The sequence below is a fragment of the Thalia democratica genome, chromosome 6 (genome assembly GCF_965202585.1).
Source record: "Thalia democratica chromosome 6, ktThaDemo2.hap1.1, whole genome shotgun sequence".
NCBI lineage: Eukaryota > Metazoa > Chordata > Thaliacea > Salpida > Salpidae > Thalia > Thalia democratica.
The window spans coordinates 53,134,776-53,155,297 of NC_139170.1; the positions used below are offsets into that span (position 1 = coordinate 53,134,776).

The window sequence follows — 20,522 nt, forward strand, 5'->3', positions numbered from 1 at the left end:
AAGCTGTTTATCTTATTCTCGCCTAAAAACTTATTTTTTGTTTCTAAATATTTAGTACTAGTTTCATAAAGCTCCTTAAATTTAGTTTTCTCTGATTGATCAATAACACAAACTTTAATTTCGACAACTTTACTTTTGATACATTTCTAAGGAAGCTGTCAATAAAATTAAAAATATGATCACTTCTACAATGCAGTAATTTTTCCCAATTTCTACCTAAATGAGGCTTCAAATCACTCAGTTCCAACCTAATTGTTCTTTTACTCTCCGGTACAGATATTGTTTTATAGAAAATTTCTTTACCTAAGATAAAAAACTGTAACTTTTAAAAACTGCATACGTTTCTTTTTTTTTATATTATCTATAATGTTTAGGATATATTTAAGAATATAAACAACTTAAATTTCAAAACTGATTGTACTAATATAATTAACTTTTTATCATTAGTTAAATTCTAAACAAAACGTTATTTTTAATTTCACAACTACTAATCTATTTTTAAATTTAAATCTACAAAGGTAAAACCTGTTGTTATATTTTCTATTGTTTATTAAATTAATTAACATGGTTTTTGGTTTATAAAATTTTAGAAAATAATTTTAACCAGTTTTTTGTATAAAAAAACAGTGCATAAAATTTAATTTGGCATTAAATTGTGGTAAAATTAAATAAACAAGGTATATCAATTAACTTTCTGTATAATAAAGCTAGAATTTTAAAAGTTATATGAGCTTTATGAGTGATATAAGAAGTTATTAAGACTTAGCAAAAAGTATTAAATATTTTAAAATTATACCTACATATAATTTCTTTGAGACAGTACCTTTTAAGTTATTCAAACATTTAAGATACTGAAGTTTGCTGTATTTAAAACTTAGACTTTCAATTTTATTTCTAAAACAATCTTCAGAAGCATTTAAACTTTCAAGACCTGCTTCAACGTACAAGTAAGTTCGAGAACTGAATTCGTAAAACTCTTTAATTTTTAATAATTCTTAGAGTAGCAAATCATTTATAGCTGGTTTTTCTTTTTTACTAACATAAGCATATTGATTTACAAAATTCTTTCCTTTTTTGAAAACTTAAGTCTGGACATTTTTCAAAAAACTGTATCCGTTTAGTTTTGTGTCGACAATGCTTTCTTTTCTTACCAAAAAGTTTCCTTTAGGACCGATTAAAACAAATTGTCTGTCATGGATAATGCTTATAAATACAAAAACGTTCTGGCTTTTACTTATTAAGATATTGTATTTATAGATAATCTAAAAATTAATTAATAAGTACCTCATTTGAGTGTTGGTTTTCTTCTTAAGGTTTATGTCAACAAAAAGGCTAATTTCCAAGAATTTCTTATTGCATTGATTTTTTATTACTCTAAATACAAAGTACAGTAACCTCTCGCATCTTTACGCACTCGTGACGTTACGCACTCTCGTTTAGTTACGCATTTTAGAATTCAACAAAAATCAACTCACCTCTCACTCACCTCTCTATATCTTTAGACTTTGTAAACTTATATTTGTTAACGAACTGATAAACATTTAGTAAAATTTTTCTAAAAGTTTTGTTTTTTTTTTAAATATAAATCCTTATTTTTATATATGAATAGTATTATCTTTAGTTTCTTTATTTATAAATAAAATATGTAAACAAATGGAAAAAGTAGGAAAGTCCCCAGTCTGCTTTTTACTAGAAGCAATATAAAAAAACAGCCATTATATCAAGTATATTTGGTACATCTCGTATCTTTACGATTTCTCGTATATTTATGCACTTTTTGTGGACACAATGTGCGGAAATATGCGAGAAGTTACTGAAAAATTTAATTAGATGCAACTGTTTTATAATTTTGATATACATGCTACTACTAATGTTAGTAATAATATTAAATTTAGTTGAAATTTAGAGTTTTACAGCAAGCCAACAACTATTAAATAAACAATTAAAACGATGTTTACTTACTGTTGGTTGGTATCTTGATTTTTGTAAACTAAAGTTTTGTTTTACATTTTCTAAGTATCTTTTTAGTAATAATTAAAATATATAAATTTAAAGTTAACTTATGTAGCTTAAAATGTAGCTTAAGCAACTATTATGTAGCTTAAAATTCATAACCTTAACAAAATTCATTACTTTTTTATACAAAAACTCTAAAAGTAGTTATATCTAAATGTTTTGCGTATATAAAAAGTTTCCTTTATTACGCCTATGAGTAGTACATTTAGAATAATTGAGTACAGCAGACATTTTCTAAAAATGTAAATGGAAATACCTAATACCAGTTTTGAACTTCCCATAAGATGTAGTTAATGTCAAATATTTTATCTTTTATTTTAGATTCCTTACTACTTCGTATAATTTTTTAACATTTACATTTTGCAATCCGCGTTTAAGTTTTCGTGAGCTGCATTTAATTTAAAATAAAAACTAATCACGGCCAACACTTTAACCCATATCAATTCACAGTCTGCCGACTCCTGCTTTCAACTCTGCACGTTTGGTTACAAAAATTACACTCTAGAATAGGGTTCGGTAGCTTTTTGTTACTCGCGGGCCAATTTTCTCAGAAAAATAGCTCGCGGGCCGCACTATTTAGAAAAAATTCTTCAAGGGCCGCAGTTTTTTCAACATAATTATAGTAATTACTATATAAAAAATATTTTAAACCAAATGTATAACAAAATAAAAGTATGATAGCACCTATAAAGCGTATTTATTAAATTTGAAGCCTATTTGAAAGTTTTTTTGTAAAATTTTATATCTTTTTGTTTTTTAAAATGTATGCTTTTAGCTAAATAGTACTTCATAGGCCAGAAATATTTTGTTTGGAGGGCCGCACTTGGCCCGCGGGCCGCAGTTTGCCGACCATTGCTCTAGAAAATGGATGAGCAACGTTTTCAGATAGAGGGTCAATTTAGGTTTTGGTAAGCATAGTGTGATGGGTGAATAGTTTCATTTAATTAAAAAAAATTATATAATTTAACTAATTTTAAAAGTTATTTTAATTAGCTTGCTGTTCAAACTTCAGAAAATGTAGTATTAGATTGAAGTTTTCCCTGAAATCTGTTTTTACTTTTCATTTTAAATATCTGGAAATCTAGTTTAAGATTCAAAGATGTTATTTTCGCGGGCATGAGTTTGTACCTTTTATGGGATGCATTTTGTTTTACTCTTCATAGGCTGCAGTTTTCCGACCCCTCATCTAGTGTAAGTTTAAAATTTGGTTTAGTGGGCCGGATTTACATGCTCACGGACCAGATTCCACCTATTAAACATTGTCGGGACGAATTTACATTTTCTACAAAAAAGTTATTAATTAAAACTAATATTTTACAATACTGTACTAACATCAACGATAAAGCAGCAACCAGTTTATTAGGTAGACTTTTAATGCCAGACTACTTATAAAAAGTAATAACTACTGCAGCTGATAAATCAAGCTTGTTAACTCTAATGCTTACGTATCACAATATATTCAAAAGAGACAAAAGGAGTAAAAAAATGGAAAGAATATCATTTTGATTTAATCATTTCTTTTAAAATATATTTTATAGAACTCCTTCATCTTTATTATGTTACCAAATTAATACTTAACAATATTTCTATCAACAAGTATATCTTTTGCACGGTAATGGGTCGACTAAGCACGAAGACACTTTCAAACAAAGTGTCAAATATAAACGAATAGTCACTTTTCCACAAAAATACTTTGGTATAAAGGAAATTTTAGCATAAAGACACTTTTCACGAAGGTTCACTTTTCGACGAGGGATAACTTTCGCACGAAAGGGTAGTTTTGCACGAATGAACACTTTGCACAACAAAAAAAAAAAAATTCTGACCAAAATACAAAAATGTAAGTGTCATGGGTAACAATCATAAAAAAAAACAATATAAATAGACAAACTAAAAACAATAAAAGTTGGTAACAAAAAAACTGTCCGAAAGTAAAGGTTAGGGGTAACAGTGAAAGCAAAAAAAAAAAAAAGGAAAAAAAAAGTTTCATCCCAAGCAAAACTATTTTCATGTAAATTGATTCCTCGTGCAAAAAGTGACGCCATGCAAAATAATTTTCGTACAAAAGTGACTTTTTGTGCAAAATGACTATTTGTGCATATTTAATATTTTGTTTAATTAATATGGACGTTATTAACTTAAAAATGATTGTTAGTTAAAATTTTTTGATAATAGTAAAGATTATTAGAGTTCCAAAACCAATTTATAGAAATTATTAAAAATTAAGTAAAACTAATTATTACACCATATAAGAATAAATAAGCCTGGACATTTATAAAAGTCCTCATAATACAAATAGCTTTCCAATTAAAAAAAAAAACATGCTTTCATAAACTTGTAGCTAAAAACTTTTTAAAAAGTGAATAAAAACATTAAGCATCAGAAATAGTTACTGATTGTGAACTTTTTATAATTCAAGATTAGAATAAATTAAGTATATCATCTTTTTGTTATAGAAAGAAAAATATTTTTTGGAATTAATTTATACTTACTCATCTTATCGTAGCGTATATTTTCGAAGAAAATTTGCACTACGATAAGTAGCGGAAAAAATCTTAGTTAATTGTACAATTTTAGTTTTGCTTTTTTTACTAATAACAAACTATTGTAACTTTTAGTACTACTTTAAATCTTAACAAAAACTACCGTTTTTAGTATACTTTATCAAAAAAAAAATTAAAAACCATAAATCAGTGCTAGCGGAATATAGACATAAAAACATATGACACAATAAGTCAATAATAAAAATATTTTTTTTTAATAAATAAAGTTTTGTGTTTCTGAATTAAATATTAATTATTTTATATCCATTGTTATGTTTTTTTATAATTAATAAAACAGACAACTAATTTAATTTTTATTTGCTTATGTTTATTCAAATTCATAAAACAACATGTAAATAACAATCTAAAATTCTTAAACTATTAAGTGACTATGAACTTAAAGAAGAAAAAAGTTCTAGGGTTTTCTTCTTAATTATATTTTAACAGCGTTACTATAGAAACTTATTTGGTAAAACAAACTTGTAAACAATAAAATTAACTCAAACAAGTTTAAAATTAACACCTAAAATAAAACAGACACTTTAACAATGACAGTTAAAAAAACTTCTTACTATTTCTAATTTTTAAACTAACGTAGCGAAGGAAACTGTTTGAAAGATATATTTCACTAGAAAAAAAACTATTTTACTTAACTATTTTTTCAGAAAAAAAAAAAGATCTTGAACATATTCGTTACTTCACTATTCCTCTAACTCAAATACAATCAAGTAGGCCGGAGTTAAACCCGAAAGATCTTTTACATCCTTATATTTTAACTTACTAAGAATTCCTTCTCTGGTTACACTTTTTCGGCTATCCTCGATAATTTTACCATATTTTTGATCTTTATAATTTTCTTTTGAACAGACAACAAATACAAATGACAACTTTTTAACTGTGTTATCAACTTCACAATAATTACTACCAAAATATGTTGCAAAATCCAAGTTAGTTGCAGTTCTTCGTTTTATGAAGTCTAACATAGTTAGGCTGTTTAAATCATCAGTAAAACCATTTGTCAAAACATGTTTTACTTTGTCCGCTTTAACTCCGTTTAGATAAAGGTACTTATGTATGTAGTTGAGATCTTCACTTTTATCAGTAGGGTTAATTCTGAACAGTTGTCTAATTTTTGGAATGTTTTCTGCGTTTTCATAATCAAATGAACGTAAAATAAACTTGTAATCATCATTGCCTTTTTGTAGAAGTTCTGTGCTAAACTTTCCTTTTTCGTTATCTTTTACCTCATAAAAGCTGTTTAACTGAAAAGACAGTTGTTTCATAATTGAATTAGTTTTATTTTTCAACTCTAAAGTGAGATGCTCAATTTTTGCATGATAGTATTTGCTAATTTCCTCTTTTAGCTTTTCTGCTATCATTGAAAAAGAAAATTCGGAAACTTTATTTTGAGTATCATTTTCTCTATTAGTTTTCCGATTTATATTAATTAAAGAAAGATTTTTAATATATTCTTCTATTGTTAAAGATCTATAAAGTATACCACTAACTATATCATCTACATTAGTTTTTTCTTCAATTTCAATTAAATAAGCAGGCACTACTAAACTATGGTGAGCTAAAGCTATACTTTGTTGCTCAACATTTTGAAATGAGCCTCTTAAAAGTTTTCTGTTATGACTATCAAAAAAGTCTAATGTAGACTCTTCATTTTTGAATTTTTGTTGTGAACCATTTTTATATATTTCAACTGATGGCTCTTTACTAAGATAGTCTTCAAAAGATGTTGTTCTTTTTAATTCGTTACCTTGTGAGTGTAATTCAGGATTCGGTACACTGTTAACAAAATAATATCTAAGATGTTTAATCATATTATCTTCTGTTGCAAAGTATTCACCCAAATGATAAGCATAGCTAAAACTATTAGTAAGATATACTCCAGGTCCATAAGATCCATTCTGAGACGGATTGAATCCTGACTTTAAAATTTCTTCTACATTTGGTGCTTTTGTTCCATGAAGCAAAAGTATCTGATTAGAACTGCTTGTCTCTTTTGAAATTTTTTCATTACATACTACTCTATATATTTTTAAACATTTAGTCTTTTCCTTTATGTTTAGTTGTTTTTTAGTGTATTGTTGTTTAGAACTATCGTTAATTTTTATAGAGTTATCAAGAATTTCGTAATCTGGATCATTGGTTTTCAACAGCTCAAGTGTGTATTTAAAACCAGGAAGAACTGATTTTTTGAAATTTGCAACGTCATATTCACACAACTCTTTAGCTTTTTCATACACCTTCTGTTTTTTGTAATCATATATTTCTTTATTTATTTTTTCTTCCGCCTTCCTAATGATATCTTCTAGAAAAATTCTACAGACAGGGTGACATTTAAAAAACTCTTCCACTTTGTTTTGATAGATTCCATTGCTTATTTTATTTTATTTATTGAAGATACCGAAAAACAAATTTTGTTAATTTAAAAATAAATAAAAAACAAAAAAAAAATTGGCAAACATAAATAATTACTGATAAATAATTATTTTTTTTGCAAATAATTGCTGTAAGCCCAACGACAGATAAAGGAGGGTTTGGTCTTGCTGACTACCTGTTCCATATTTCCTAGCAGATATTTTTTAACTCACTTTTTATTGAGACGGGCCGAGACTCTAGAATGTTTATGTTAGGATCTTCAAAACAAATTTTAAGATCTGCAACAAACAATTTAAGATACTCAACACACAGCTTAAATCTACAACTGGAAGTTTAAGAACTGCAACAAACAGTTTAACATCTACAAAAAACAGTTAAGATCTGCAACAAACAGTTTAAGGTCTAATTATTTCAGCTACCAGTTATTTTTTACTTTTTGATAAAATTTTAAGTAACTTTTGAGTTATAAGGGATCAAAGTTAAAAAGCTCCAAAAGTTTTCAATAAGGGCACTAACATAAAAGGAGAAATAGACTTAATAAATAAAAAGCTATCTCCTTCATCAGTTGTTGTTTTAAAAATTTCTTAAAGCAATCTTTGACAAGTTTTTAAAAGTTAGTAAGCATCAGATTTTTATAAGTTTTGGTATAATGATTTTCATAAACAGGGTTGCAGCTCTTTAAGTCAAAAAAAAAACCGTTCTAAATTACTTTTAACTGCCCTGAGTCACCCTGAGACTCATGTTCATTTTAGTTCTTAAAAGCAAGGTTGTATGTGTACGATTCTGCATTATATGTGAAATAATAAAATAATAAAAATATTATGTTTTTTAAAACGAGATAGCACTTATCTACACTCTTTTAATAATTTTTTGCTGAAAAAAGTATTCATAAGTTATGGATTCAACTTTATATACCAAAAAACAATGTGTAATAGAACACAACTTCATTAAACTATAAAAGTAACTAAAATTATCAAGTAAATTTAAAGTTTTTTACGCATAGTTAAACTTATATATCTCTAAACTGTGTCTGACTAATATTAATTCAAATCATGATAAATACAAATTTCAAGTTTAAAGTATAAACTAAAAAGATATTTCTAAAATTATTGATTTATTAGTAATTTTAGTAGAAAACTTCAGCTTTGAATAAATTATCTATACTCTTTTGTACTGTTACTTAATTCATTTACTGAATTGTTCTTATGTTAGTCTGATATAACTTATTTTCATTTATATAATAACTTATACACTAGAACGCTTATTTTTGATTGAAACATCGGACCTTCACCACCAGGTCTACACGTTAAAATATCACTAAGTTTTCCTGATTAGTAAGATTGAAACCTGATCTTTTATACAAATGTAAACGTTAAGAGATAACACAAAGTAAAACTAATTATCTTCAGTTTGACTTTATTCATTAAATAAATAGCCTTACGAGTTATGAATAAAAATGAAAGCTATTACACAACTTTAAGTCAAAAATTTGCGTGTTGAAGTCTAAAATTGTCAACTATAATAAACGTTTTAATGGTATAACCAATAACTTACAAAGTTTTTTAACAAAAAACAATAAATCCACACGTAAAAAGTAATTAAGTATTTGTAATAACATTTTTCACTTAAAAACTTTTTCATGCCGAGTAACTTCAGTATTTTTAGTGATGTTTCACTAACATCTCTAGAAAAAGGGGTATACTGACAATTCCCACCCGCGCACAATTTCCACCCGATCAAATCCCACCCGCGCACAATTTCCACTCAATGTTTTTTATCTTTATTATTTGTTCTTTAACTTTTAATATATTCGTTTCACTTATATACGTTTCACTTATATACGTTTCACTTATATACTTATATTTATTCTTCACTATCACCGTTACCCCTAACTCTTATCATTGGTTGGTAAGCGGTTCTCGGATTTGACTGGGTTCGATTTGATCTCGGATGGGAAATTATCGCGGGTTAGAAATTAGCGGTTCTTAGAAAGAAGTATCTTTGCTAAACTTATAAAAGTTGATGAAAACTTGGTAAGTTTTTACAGTTAAATTCTATTAATTTCTACTTTTAAAGTGTTTGTTGTTATGTTGTATCAAGTATTTCGTGATTATTTATTTACTGTATACTTAAAACTTTGCAAAAAACCAGCCTAGAACAAACTAAAAACCATTTGTTTTATTTTTAAAACAAAAAAAGTGTTTTTATTAACTTAAAAGATATTATGTGATATGTGTTAATAATTAAAACTTCACTTTAAAAAGACTGTATTGTAACATTTTGGCAAAGCAAGTAAATAATAAAATTCTGTTACTTTTTGAAATCAAGATTTGTTTTTGAAAACCGGAAAAAATTTTAGAAAACCAAACATTTTGTACAAAACAATACTTACTTGATAGATTTAATGACTGTAAAATGAGAAAGATTAAAAATTAGGAGAGTATAAAAGAACTTAAACAAGACAGTGCAAAACTTTTATAATTAGTTTTTGGACTATTTGATTCTTATAAGTTTTAAGTATTAAAATAATTTGTATTTTGTTACGAAGTTTTATTACTTCAAAATTACTTATTACTTGGTTTTTAAAAATTAAACTGCAGTGTCTTTTTATTTTTAATTTGTATAAAGTTTATTTAAATAAATTGGTATTTTCAAACATACCGTAATTATGTTTTTGTTTCATTAAGTAATTGCCTAACGTACTTAATTTTAACAGTTGCTCTTAGTTATAAACTAGTAAAATATAGTTTACAAAGCTAACATTTTTTCATATTAAATTTGCTGACGATGGTTAATCTAATAAAAATTTACAATTTTTGTATAGGCATTTTAATACTAAGCTAATTAAGTTTAGAGTTGTACCTAAAATTTTGCAACTTTTTCAATTAATTATTGAAAACTCCTGTAATATAAACTTGTTATAAAAACTGTCTTGACTATAAAATCTTTTACTGTTCACTCACAAAATTTTCAAAAAGTTTTATTTTAAATAAATTACAAATAGTCTTAGACAAGGGGTCGGCAAGCTGCGGCTAGCAAGCACATTTTTTTATGGAATTTGGCGAAAGAAGTTTCTGCAGCTCGCGAGCATATAAATGTGTCCTACTGAGCAAAAAACATTTTAAGTTAACTTCTTTTCGGTAGTTTAATTTAACTTAATTAATTTTTTTTAGACCCTGTATAATATTTTAAACAAACAAATACCTTTACTTCTTTTGCTTAAAAATGTAAAAAGAAAGATAAAAATTCGAGCCGTGTTTTTTATTTTCAATTTCATTATAGCTTTCTTTTATCAAAAGAACTTAAAAACCCTAAAAAAGAAAGTTATAAGTACATACATGGTTTCAGCTTGTTTCATAATATTTATTAAGTAAATAAACTAATTGAAAATTTGTTCAATTGTTTAAAAATTAATAGACATTAATTAACTGAAATGACGAGTTTTCCACACGGGTCTCCGACCTTCGTTTGTAAAAAAATAATTTAATGTATACAGTACTCCGTTTAATCAAAAAAAATTTACTGATCCAAAACAAATCTCCAATGAAAATGATTAAATTAAAGTGTGATATTTTATTGAAACCAAAGTTGCGTTCGAAAGGCCGCCAGCACTAACTCCTGTTTATGACTAAGTTGTTATTTTTAGTTAAAAGAACTTAGATGTTATCATATAAAGAAAGTTTTATGCATCTTTAAATTTTTTTAAAGTTTTACAGAAGCATTTGTAGTTATAACAAACTTAAATAACAGTTTTACAGTTTGAATTATAGTTAATGGCATATACTATGTCCTAAAGCTAATATTATAATTTCTAAATAGCATTGTATACATAGAAATTGGGAACATTAAAAAGAAGTTTCAGATATTTTTGGCTACTCACAGTTGATTTAGTAATAACTAGACCAAAGGCGTGTTTTGATTGGTTTCCTGTTTCTTGTGCAACCCTTGAATTACACTTAAATAACTTAATATAAAACCGACTGAATGGAATAAATTCAAAATATTTTGCTTATAACTAATAATTTAGCTGTTTATGTTTTGATTTCAAAAAAATTTTAGTTCATATTTTTTAAAAGCTACGTCAGTAATGACGGATTTCTATAAGCCTTTTTTGTATATAAAAGTTCCAAACCATATGGCAGTATATAATTACCAAACTTGGTATTTACAACTTTAGTATCTTTCATTCAAAACGAGCCAGTCAAAAGTTTTAAGAAACTAATTTTAAATGATTTTTTAACACCAATGGATTAATTTTTTACTTCGGAAACTTTTGACCTAATCAAATACTTAAATTTTAACACCATTAGAAAATCATTGATTTTATAATTCATTTTTTTTATCAATTTGTAATACTATTGTTTGCGTCTGTTATTAGACTGTTTTCAAAATATATTTTTGATTATAACCTTATTTTTAGCTATTTTTTTTTAATTAAACTGTTTGACTAAAAATATAATTACATATCATTGATTATATTATTTTATTATTAATACAAATTTATTGCTAGTTTTGATTAGAACTTTGTTTTAAGTTTAATATGTAAAAAACACGTTTATATCCATGTTAGCTTTACAATGTTAGCCAAAACTTTCAAATTATAATTAAGAAACACTTAAGTTTATATTTAACTTATTTTACTCAAAGTTAAAGAACTAGATTATTTATTAAGAGTTTACAGATCTTATTTATGTATCACCGATACTTCAATTTATTTAAAGTCTATACATTTTTATTTACCAGAGAAATTTAGACAGTTTTACAGTCGAAAGTCATTTAATATTTTGAAGTTTATTTCACCACCAATTACACAATCTACTCTTTTATTGAACAAAAAAATAAAGCACCCCCAAAAATAGAGACGCTTCTAAACTAGACTCAGCTTTCTATTAATATTTGACAATATATTTAAAGGGAGTTTTTGTATCTCTTTACCCCATGTAACGTCCTTCGGCCTCAATCTGTCAATTATCACTAACTTATTAATCTTTAACTTCTAATAACATTTTTTTACTTATATTATCCAATTTTTAACTATAAGTCTACAAATTTGACCAATTGCTTCGTAATATTTTGTGCAAACGTTAGCATAAAAGTTTTAAGCAATTATTTAGTCAACCTGTTTCGTTAATCTTTTACTAAAGAATTTAAACTTTGGAAATCATACATTGTCTTGAAATTCTTAAAAATTAACTGCAATAAATATTGTTAGTATCATACTTTATATAAAGCCTTTCTAGCTGCTGAAGTCTTCATAAAGAATTATTTCAACTATAGGAAGAAAAAATGCTTTAATAAATCTGCAGCAAACGGTCCATTAAAAAGATACTATAAAAACCATTACGCATCAAGTATTAGTTATTTTTACAAATTGTGAACAATGTATAACGTATAGTTTAATATAAAATCTGATTAAAAACTTCATATTTTTCCTAGGAAGATTAGATGTATGTTTTAGTTTTTCATAATATATGTTATCTTTAATAGATAAGTAAAAACGATGCTAGATAATGGTAGCTTCTTAATTTTGCTTTGTTTTTTACCAATTACAAGCTAAAACTTTTTTTATACTGTTTTGAACCTTAACAAAATTTTCTTTTTTTTGTATAATTTATCATAAAAAATTCAAAACACATTAGTTAATAATGTCCGACTTCCGTTTTAACTTAATCTAAATTAAAAAACACACATATTCCCCAACATATTAAATGATAAATTAATAGTATCCTTACTAATATAAAATTTCTAAAAAAGTAATTTTATATTTGAAAATTTTTTATATCATTTTTATTAACTAATGAATAATAATAACTTATATTCATAGTTTATATTATTTTTTACATAATGAAAAGAAAACAGTATTTATTTCATTCACTCATGTTTATTGAACTATATAAAATAGATATATCTAAAATTTCTTAAGCATAAAATATGATCTATAAAGAATATTAAGCAGAATAAGATTTAAGACTTTTATTTTTGAAAACCTTTAAGTATTTCACTCAAGAAGTTATTTTTTTTTAAATAATAAGCTTTTTAAACAGAAAAAGCAAACAAACCAGAAAAAAAAACATTGTCACCTCATATAAAACATACACATAAAATGTCAGTTAAAGTACATCTAAACATTATTAATTCTGAAGGTTAAGAATAAGTTACTTAAGATAAAACAAGCAGCAGAAAAAAAATAGTGACTGATGAGTCTTATTCAGGAAGAAACCGGTAACAGTCTACCGAAAGCTTGTGGTCTAGTAATCGAATAGGCATGATCAACCCTTTTTTATAAGTTAAAACAATTTACTCAACGTTAAAAAAATGTTAAATTAAATTCTATTCCTAATAGCATCTAAAAATAGTTCTACTTTATATTCTTTAAACAGGAAAAAATAAAATGTAATGTTTACTAAGCTATTTATCTAACTCAAATATAATCAGGTATGCTGGAACTACATCACAACGATTTCTTACGATTGTTTGAGAATAAACATTACCAAATAATCCTTCTATCGATAGACTTTTTCTGCTATCCTCAATAACTTTCCTGTCTTTTAAACCTTTTAAATTTCTTCTGAAGAGACAAAATGACAACTCTTTTACTGTGTTATCTACTTCACAATAATTACGACCATCATATGTTGCAACATTTAAGTTAGTTGTAGGTTCACATAGTATTGAGTCAAATCCTCTCAGGCTGTTATTATCATTTTGATAACCATTTGTCAGAATATTGTTTATTTTTATCACTTCAACTCCGTCAAGTTAAAGGTACTTTTCTTTAAGCTTAAGAACTTCATTTATGTCAGTAGGGTTAATTCTAAGCAGTTGCCTTATTTTTGGAAAACTTTCATCGCCAATTTTCTCAAATAACTTGGCAATAAATTTAAAATCATCTGCTTCTTTATGAAGAAGTTCTGAATTATATTTTCTTTTTTCGCCATCTTTTACCTCGAATATGCTACTTAACTTAAAAGAAAGATGTTTCATAAAATAATTAGTTTTATTTTCTAACTTAGAAGTTAGATGAAAGATTTTTGCGTGATGATTTGCTGTAACTTCCTTCTTTAATTTTTCTGCTATCATTAAAAGGAAAGTTTTAGTTTTTCATTTTTAGTAGTATTCTCTTTGTTTGTTTTCTGATCTATGTTAAAATTACTTTCATTTTTTGTATACCTATTTTTAAACTACTATAAAGTATCTCTTCGACAATCTCATCTAAGTTAGTTTTTTCTTCAATTTCGAATAAATAACTAGGCACTACTAAACTCTGGTGAACCAAGGCTATATTTTAATAATCAACGTTTTGAAATTAACCTTTTAAATTTTTTCTGTTTTGGCTATCGTAGACGTCTAAAGGAGATTCTTCAATTTTACGTGATTTCGTCAAAAAACTTTTAATAATTTTTACTGATGGCTTTTCGTTTAATTAATTTTCAAAAGATGATGATTTTACAGCTTGACCAACTTGTAAGTTTATATCAACAATCGGTACACTACAAATAAAAATATATGTTAAGTTTCTAATGACTTTTTCGTCTGTAGAACAACACTTACCATATTGATATGCATAACCAAGTTTATCGGTAAGATAAACTCCAGGACCAAATAATCCTTTTTGAGAGGGATTAAAACCTATCCTTAAAATTCCTTCAACATTTAATGATTTTGATCCATGAAGCAAAAGTAAATGGTTAGAATTGTTAGACTTAGTTTTAGTTATGTTCTTTGATACTACTCTGTAGATTTTCCAACTTTTAGTTTTTTGCTTTAAATCCAGTTGATAATTAGAGATTTTAGTCTCGGAAAAATCGTTAATTTTTACTGAGGTATCAAGAAGTTTGTGGTCTGGATCATTGTTTTTTATCAGCTCAAGTTTGTATTTAAAACCAGGAAGAACAGGTTTTTTGAAATTTGCAACATCATATTCACATAACTCTTTAGCTTTTTCAAACACCTTTCCTTTTTCGTAAACATCTTTTTCTTCATTTATTTCCTCCTCCGCTATCTTTACGATTTCTTGTAAAAAATGTTTACAACTAGGGTGAATTTTTAAAAACTCTTCAACTTTAGTTTTTATCGATTGCGTTGCTTATTTTATACTCTTTACTTTTAATACTGAAAATAATTTTTGTTAGATAAACAAGAAGCTTTTTCGTTTATAGAACATAAATAGTTACAATTGATAAGCAAATAGTCTATAAGCAAATGTTTGTTGTAAGCCTAACAGTCACAGAAAAGGGTTGCTGAAAACCTAATACCAGGTTTTAAAGCAGATATTTATTAGATTATATATTTTCTTGTTAAGACAAGCTGACACTCTAAGGCGTTTGCAATTAGGATCTTCAACTTATAGTTTAAGATGTGTAAAAAATTGGGTTGAACTTGACATGGGGATAAAAGTTTAAAATAAAATCAATAATTTTGTATAGATATATGTAGCTTAACATAAAATATTAAAATCTTCGAAGTTAGAACTGAAAAATTATTCAATAAAGAACAGTTTTGGTTCTTTTATATGAATTGAAAAGTTTTATCTTTTAAGTTGTGCTGTTGGACATCGACGTAAAACTTTTACTATTTTTGCTTCGATAGTTCAAAAGTCGAGTTTATAAGTAATTTTATATTTAAATCCTTCTCTTTTACTAACAATTCTTTAAATGATAAAAACACTTTGGTTTTTAAAAACATTGTTTTGAAAAATAATAACAACCGCTAGTTGACGCATTTTTGCAATGTAGAATCAACTACCGATCACGCCGGGTTTCATGCTTTAATCAGCATGTTACATCATGAAACCATGTCTTGACCAGGCGATTGTTATGTAAAAATGACGTATATAAACAGCAGAGCAAACGAGAATGCAGATCATTTAGATTTCGACGTTTACAAGAAGCATCACTACGCCAGTTTTCAGTCCGAAGCGTAAGCCACCATCTTGCAAAAGCTAACTAAACTCCCGAAAAACCTTCTCTTGGCGCTCTGAGTGTAAGTCGCCATCTTGGAAAATCTAGATGATATCCGGCGAAACATTCTTATTCAAGTATTTGTCTGAAACATTTACTTTGTACTAAACTTCATAACTTCGAAGTTTTTATATCGTGTTCTATATACTTTTTGTATACCTACTTTTTCAACGTCGACAGGGCGTTCAACTTGAATAAAGTTGTTAACATGCCATACTCGTAAGCCTACTCATACTGCAGCAGACATGCAGCAACAACTTCCAGTTTGGATCAATTTGAACATTGAACTCGACCCATAAGCCCACGCATTCGGTGGCATAAACTAATTACTCTTATCTTTCGTTTTCTTTATTAAAATATTGTATCTTTTTATCTCGCGCGCTCTAAATCCAGTGTCAACGAGGAAGTATAAGTCCCTACTTTCTGAACCAGTAAACTGTACGAGCAACCATTTGTTACAGCCCAACTAGAATTGTGGATTGCAAGAAGCTTTCTTATATAATAACTTTTATTATCGTTCTTTGGTTGTATTGTATAAAAAAGCATATAAATACTTGTTAGTCTATATTTAAACTTAGTTTATTAGTAAAATGAATAGAGTACTAGCTCTTACACATTCTTGCATTCGGTCACAGACCGAAGTAGCAACTAAAGACAAAAATGGCCCCGAAGCTACTGCTAATCTGGCTCCTGTCGAAATTTCCGAACGTGTTACAGAGGCGGTTTCACATGTAACTAGAGACCCCAAAAGTCTGGAGTACATCAGTGCAAGTTTAGTGATTATAATTTCTTTTACAGTTTGTATAGTTTTATTAAACGAAATACATTTTCCATAATATAGTTTAATTTTTGACGTAGTTTTGTCAAAAAAAAAATTAAAGCTCTCGGGCTGAATTATTACAAAAAGTGACTATATAATTTGTAATGGTAAAAAGCACTGTGTGAAAGTTAAAAGGCACCCGGCAGTAGCTAGGATTTAAATTCCTAAATAAATAACTTAAAATACTATTTACAGATTATTTTTAAACACAATGCTAATTACCAATTTTTCTCTATACTACAGTTGAATAGCATTCTTGAACTAACTGTTTACACGTCAAATTTCCATTTGTTAATTTGTAACATTCGACATTCAACCTTATATTTTAAATGTTTAAACTGTAGTGCTATCTAAGTCAGTAAAATAAGAATAAGACTTAAAAGTCAGTCTGACTTGCATATATTTTTGCATTTAAAAAAAAAAAAATATTTTGTTTATTTACACCACGGAACCTTTTTTCAGATGAACCCCTTTAGAAAATTAAATAAAGCCTCTTTCATTAGATTAATCATAAACTAACCATTAAAAACACTTAAGACCTATTATCCTCTTCATCTGCAACACCAGAATATCTAGTTTAAATTTTGAGCTATGACTTCATGCCCCCCTCCTCCCCTTTGGCTTCTTTACTGGTCATGCCCCAAATCTTTTCTTTTATTGCTGACTTAGTAAATACGCAACTCAAACTGACGTAGAAATATAGAAGCTAGATAAATCTAGCTTGACAAATTAAGTTTATAAAAGGTTAAAAAACAACTAATTGTCAAAGCTAAAAACTAAAAAGTAATTAATTTTACTTAGGTCTGTATAAACTTTACTAAATCATAATTATAAAAATATGTCAGAGAAAACAAAAAACTAACTATGGTTTGAAAAAAAAAAAAAAAAACATAAAAATACTTCTTAAAGTTTACTTTAACTAATTTCACTGATTGAAAACCATTATAGATTTAATGACAATCTGAATTGCTTTGATTTACAGATTGAAAGTTTAAAAATTATAAACTTCTATCATCCACCAAGACATTATTTTATGTTTTGTTTATATCTGCAAGTGTTGCTTACTATCAGTCGTCTCCGTGGCGCAATGGATAGCGCGCTGGACCTCTAATCAAGAGGTTTCGGGTTCGTGTCCCGGCGGAGATACCCTTATTGATGTATTAGGTTGTTAATAAACCTTTTTTAAAACTATTTGTATACTGTTGCGTAAACCTAGCTTAAGGCAGTGGTATTCTAGCTAATCAAAATATCTGAGAACCCCTAAAATGAAAATTTATTGCTTTAAAAATAATTTTGATTTGATTTTTTTTGTTTAGTTTGACCTGTAAAATCAAAATTAAAGAGCTCACTATTGGACGCTATGCATACAAGAGACTAAAAACAACTCATAACTTTTATGATCGTACATATAGTTTAGAATTAAAAAGTATGCTACAAAAACAATTTTTTTATTCCTAATTAAAGTTAATTGAATATGAAGTTAATAAGTAGTATCGAATCTTATTTACATTGTTTGTTCGTCTAACAGGTAACCAAAAAACTTTTTGTTATGTTTATTAGTAGAGCTTGTCTTTAGGTTTGATCATAATAGTTTCAGACAGTTAAAAACTTCTAAATGCGGTAGCTTTTATATTTTTGTTCGCACGAAATTGAAAATATTTTTTAACTTTTTGAGAAAGTAATGGACGAATTCTTTAATATTTTGAATAATGCTCATGATTCTAAAAATTTCACACCAGGAAGAGAAAACAATGATGAACTTGCATTTTTAGACGTACAAGTTGAACGAAGAGAAAATAGAGTTTCAATTTCGTGTAAAGAAAGAAATATTTTAAAGGATGTTATTGGTATGTAAATAATTACATGGTTAGTGTTAAGTTTATTTTAACTTTATAAAATTTTGTTGTTTTACTTTTGTAGCAATAACTCATTTTATTTAAATAAATTTAAAATAAAAATACTTCTAATAACTTTAAAATAAAAAAAAGTAATAGAACTACCAGGGTTTTGTAAAGTTAAGTCTCAGGATAACTTTGTCAATTTTCAAGATTTTAGGGTAATAATACATTCTGATTATTTAAAAGTAGCTAAGTAATTTTTCATAACATAAGAATGACTTATGCCAACTTTATTATTCTGTAAAATTAAGATGTTATATTTTTTTAGTATCCCTCAGTAATTTTTTTTAAGAACCTGTTTGTGTAAAACTTTTATTTGTTCTAATTTTAATACTTTTAATACTACAAATAAATATTTTAAAAATTTGTTTTTTTTATAGTGAAAATCACTCTAAATTTGTTTATAAGTTGGAGAGTTGATAAAAGCCTAAGTTTTTGATTAGACAGTTAAAGTCTAAAAACCTGAAATTAGAAAAGTTAAAAAATACCTTAAGTTATTGACAAAATCACTTAAAGACCTAGAGTCTTAAAGACTTTTTCTTATCAAGTAATAAAATTTCTAATTTTCTCAAAAAATCTTTCATAAAAAATTAATTTTTTTCATAGCTAAATTTTTTTATTTTTAAAGTTAAAAGTAAAACTAATTTCAGCCGTGGTAATTCAATTTAAATCCTCTTTTTTTTGACCATTTTCTTAAAATGACCAGTTTTGTAATTTAAATATATTTTTAATAGTTATAAAGTTTGTATTGTGAAAACATTTTCTCCTAGCTAGCATCCCAAAAAATTTGTCTCAAAGACATACATATAGTTGGTACATATGGTTAGTTTGTAAAGTTTTTAGTTTAAGTTGTGTCGTATAATACAAAATCCTACTATACTATATTAATTTAATATACAATACCATTAATTAAACTAATAAATGATTACCAAAATTTGTGTAATAACTTATTTCAATTTAACTAGTTGAAACAAAAATATTTTTAATAACTTTAAAATTAAAAAGGTAGTAGCACTACCAGGGTATTGTATAATCAAGTCTCAGGATAACTTAATCTAGTTTTAAAACTTAAGGATCGACACACTCTGAATATTAAAAGTGCTGATTAATTTTTAATATCACCAGAATGACTTAGTCCAATTTCATTATTCTATAAAATACAAAAAAAAATGTTTTAAATGTTTTTTTGAAGTTCGCCGTCTTTTTTTTTTCTAAAACTTATTCATGTATAAGATTAAATTATTCTAGTTCAATAATTTGATACTACAAATTAAAATATTTTTAAAAATTAGATTTTTAAATTTAGAAAATTACTTTAAATATTATTTTTAGCTTTTAAAGATGCTAAAAACCTGGAACTCTATTTTATTTAGGCTCTAAAATCTGAAATTGGAAAAATTTGAAAAAAGTCATATGTTATAGACAAAATCACTAAAACGGCGGAATTTTTTAATTTTTATATGTTAAGTTGTAAAATTTAAAATTAACTCAAAAAATATATCATAATATATACATTTTTGGTTATCTAAATTTTAAGTTTACAAATTTGTTTTGTATTACTAATTACAGCCTTGATTACTCATTTTAAATACTCTTTTTTATGACCATTTTATTAAAAATGACCAATTTCGTACCTACTTTGTAATAGACTTTCAATGTTTATAAAGTTATATTGTAAAATAGTCGTCTTCTAGCTAACATCCTGAAACATTTTTCTCAATGACTTACAGTTTTATCTTACAATACAAAATTCTACTATATTATCATAATTTAATATACAATATTATTTATAAAATTAGTAAATGATTACTATTTTATTGCAGTTATTGCAATTTTCATTTAATGAGTTAAAACAAAAATACTTCTAATAACTTTAAAATAAGAATTGTAATAG

General features: G+C 26.3%; 1 non-coding gene across 1 annotated transcript; it reads left to right on the plus strand.

The window, feature by feature from the left end:
* The first annotated feature begins 17,803 nt into the window (after positions 1-17,803).
* Trnar-ucu (transfer RNA arginine (anticodon UCU)) lies at positions 17,804-17,876 on the plus strand. The gene has a single exon. It is a non-coding gene; the product is annotated as a tRNA-Arg (tRNA).
* The last annotated feature ends 2,646 nt before the right edge of the window (positions 17,877-20,522 follow it).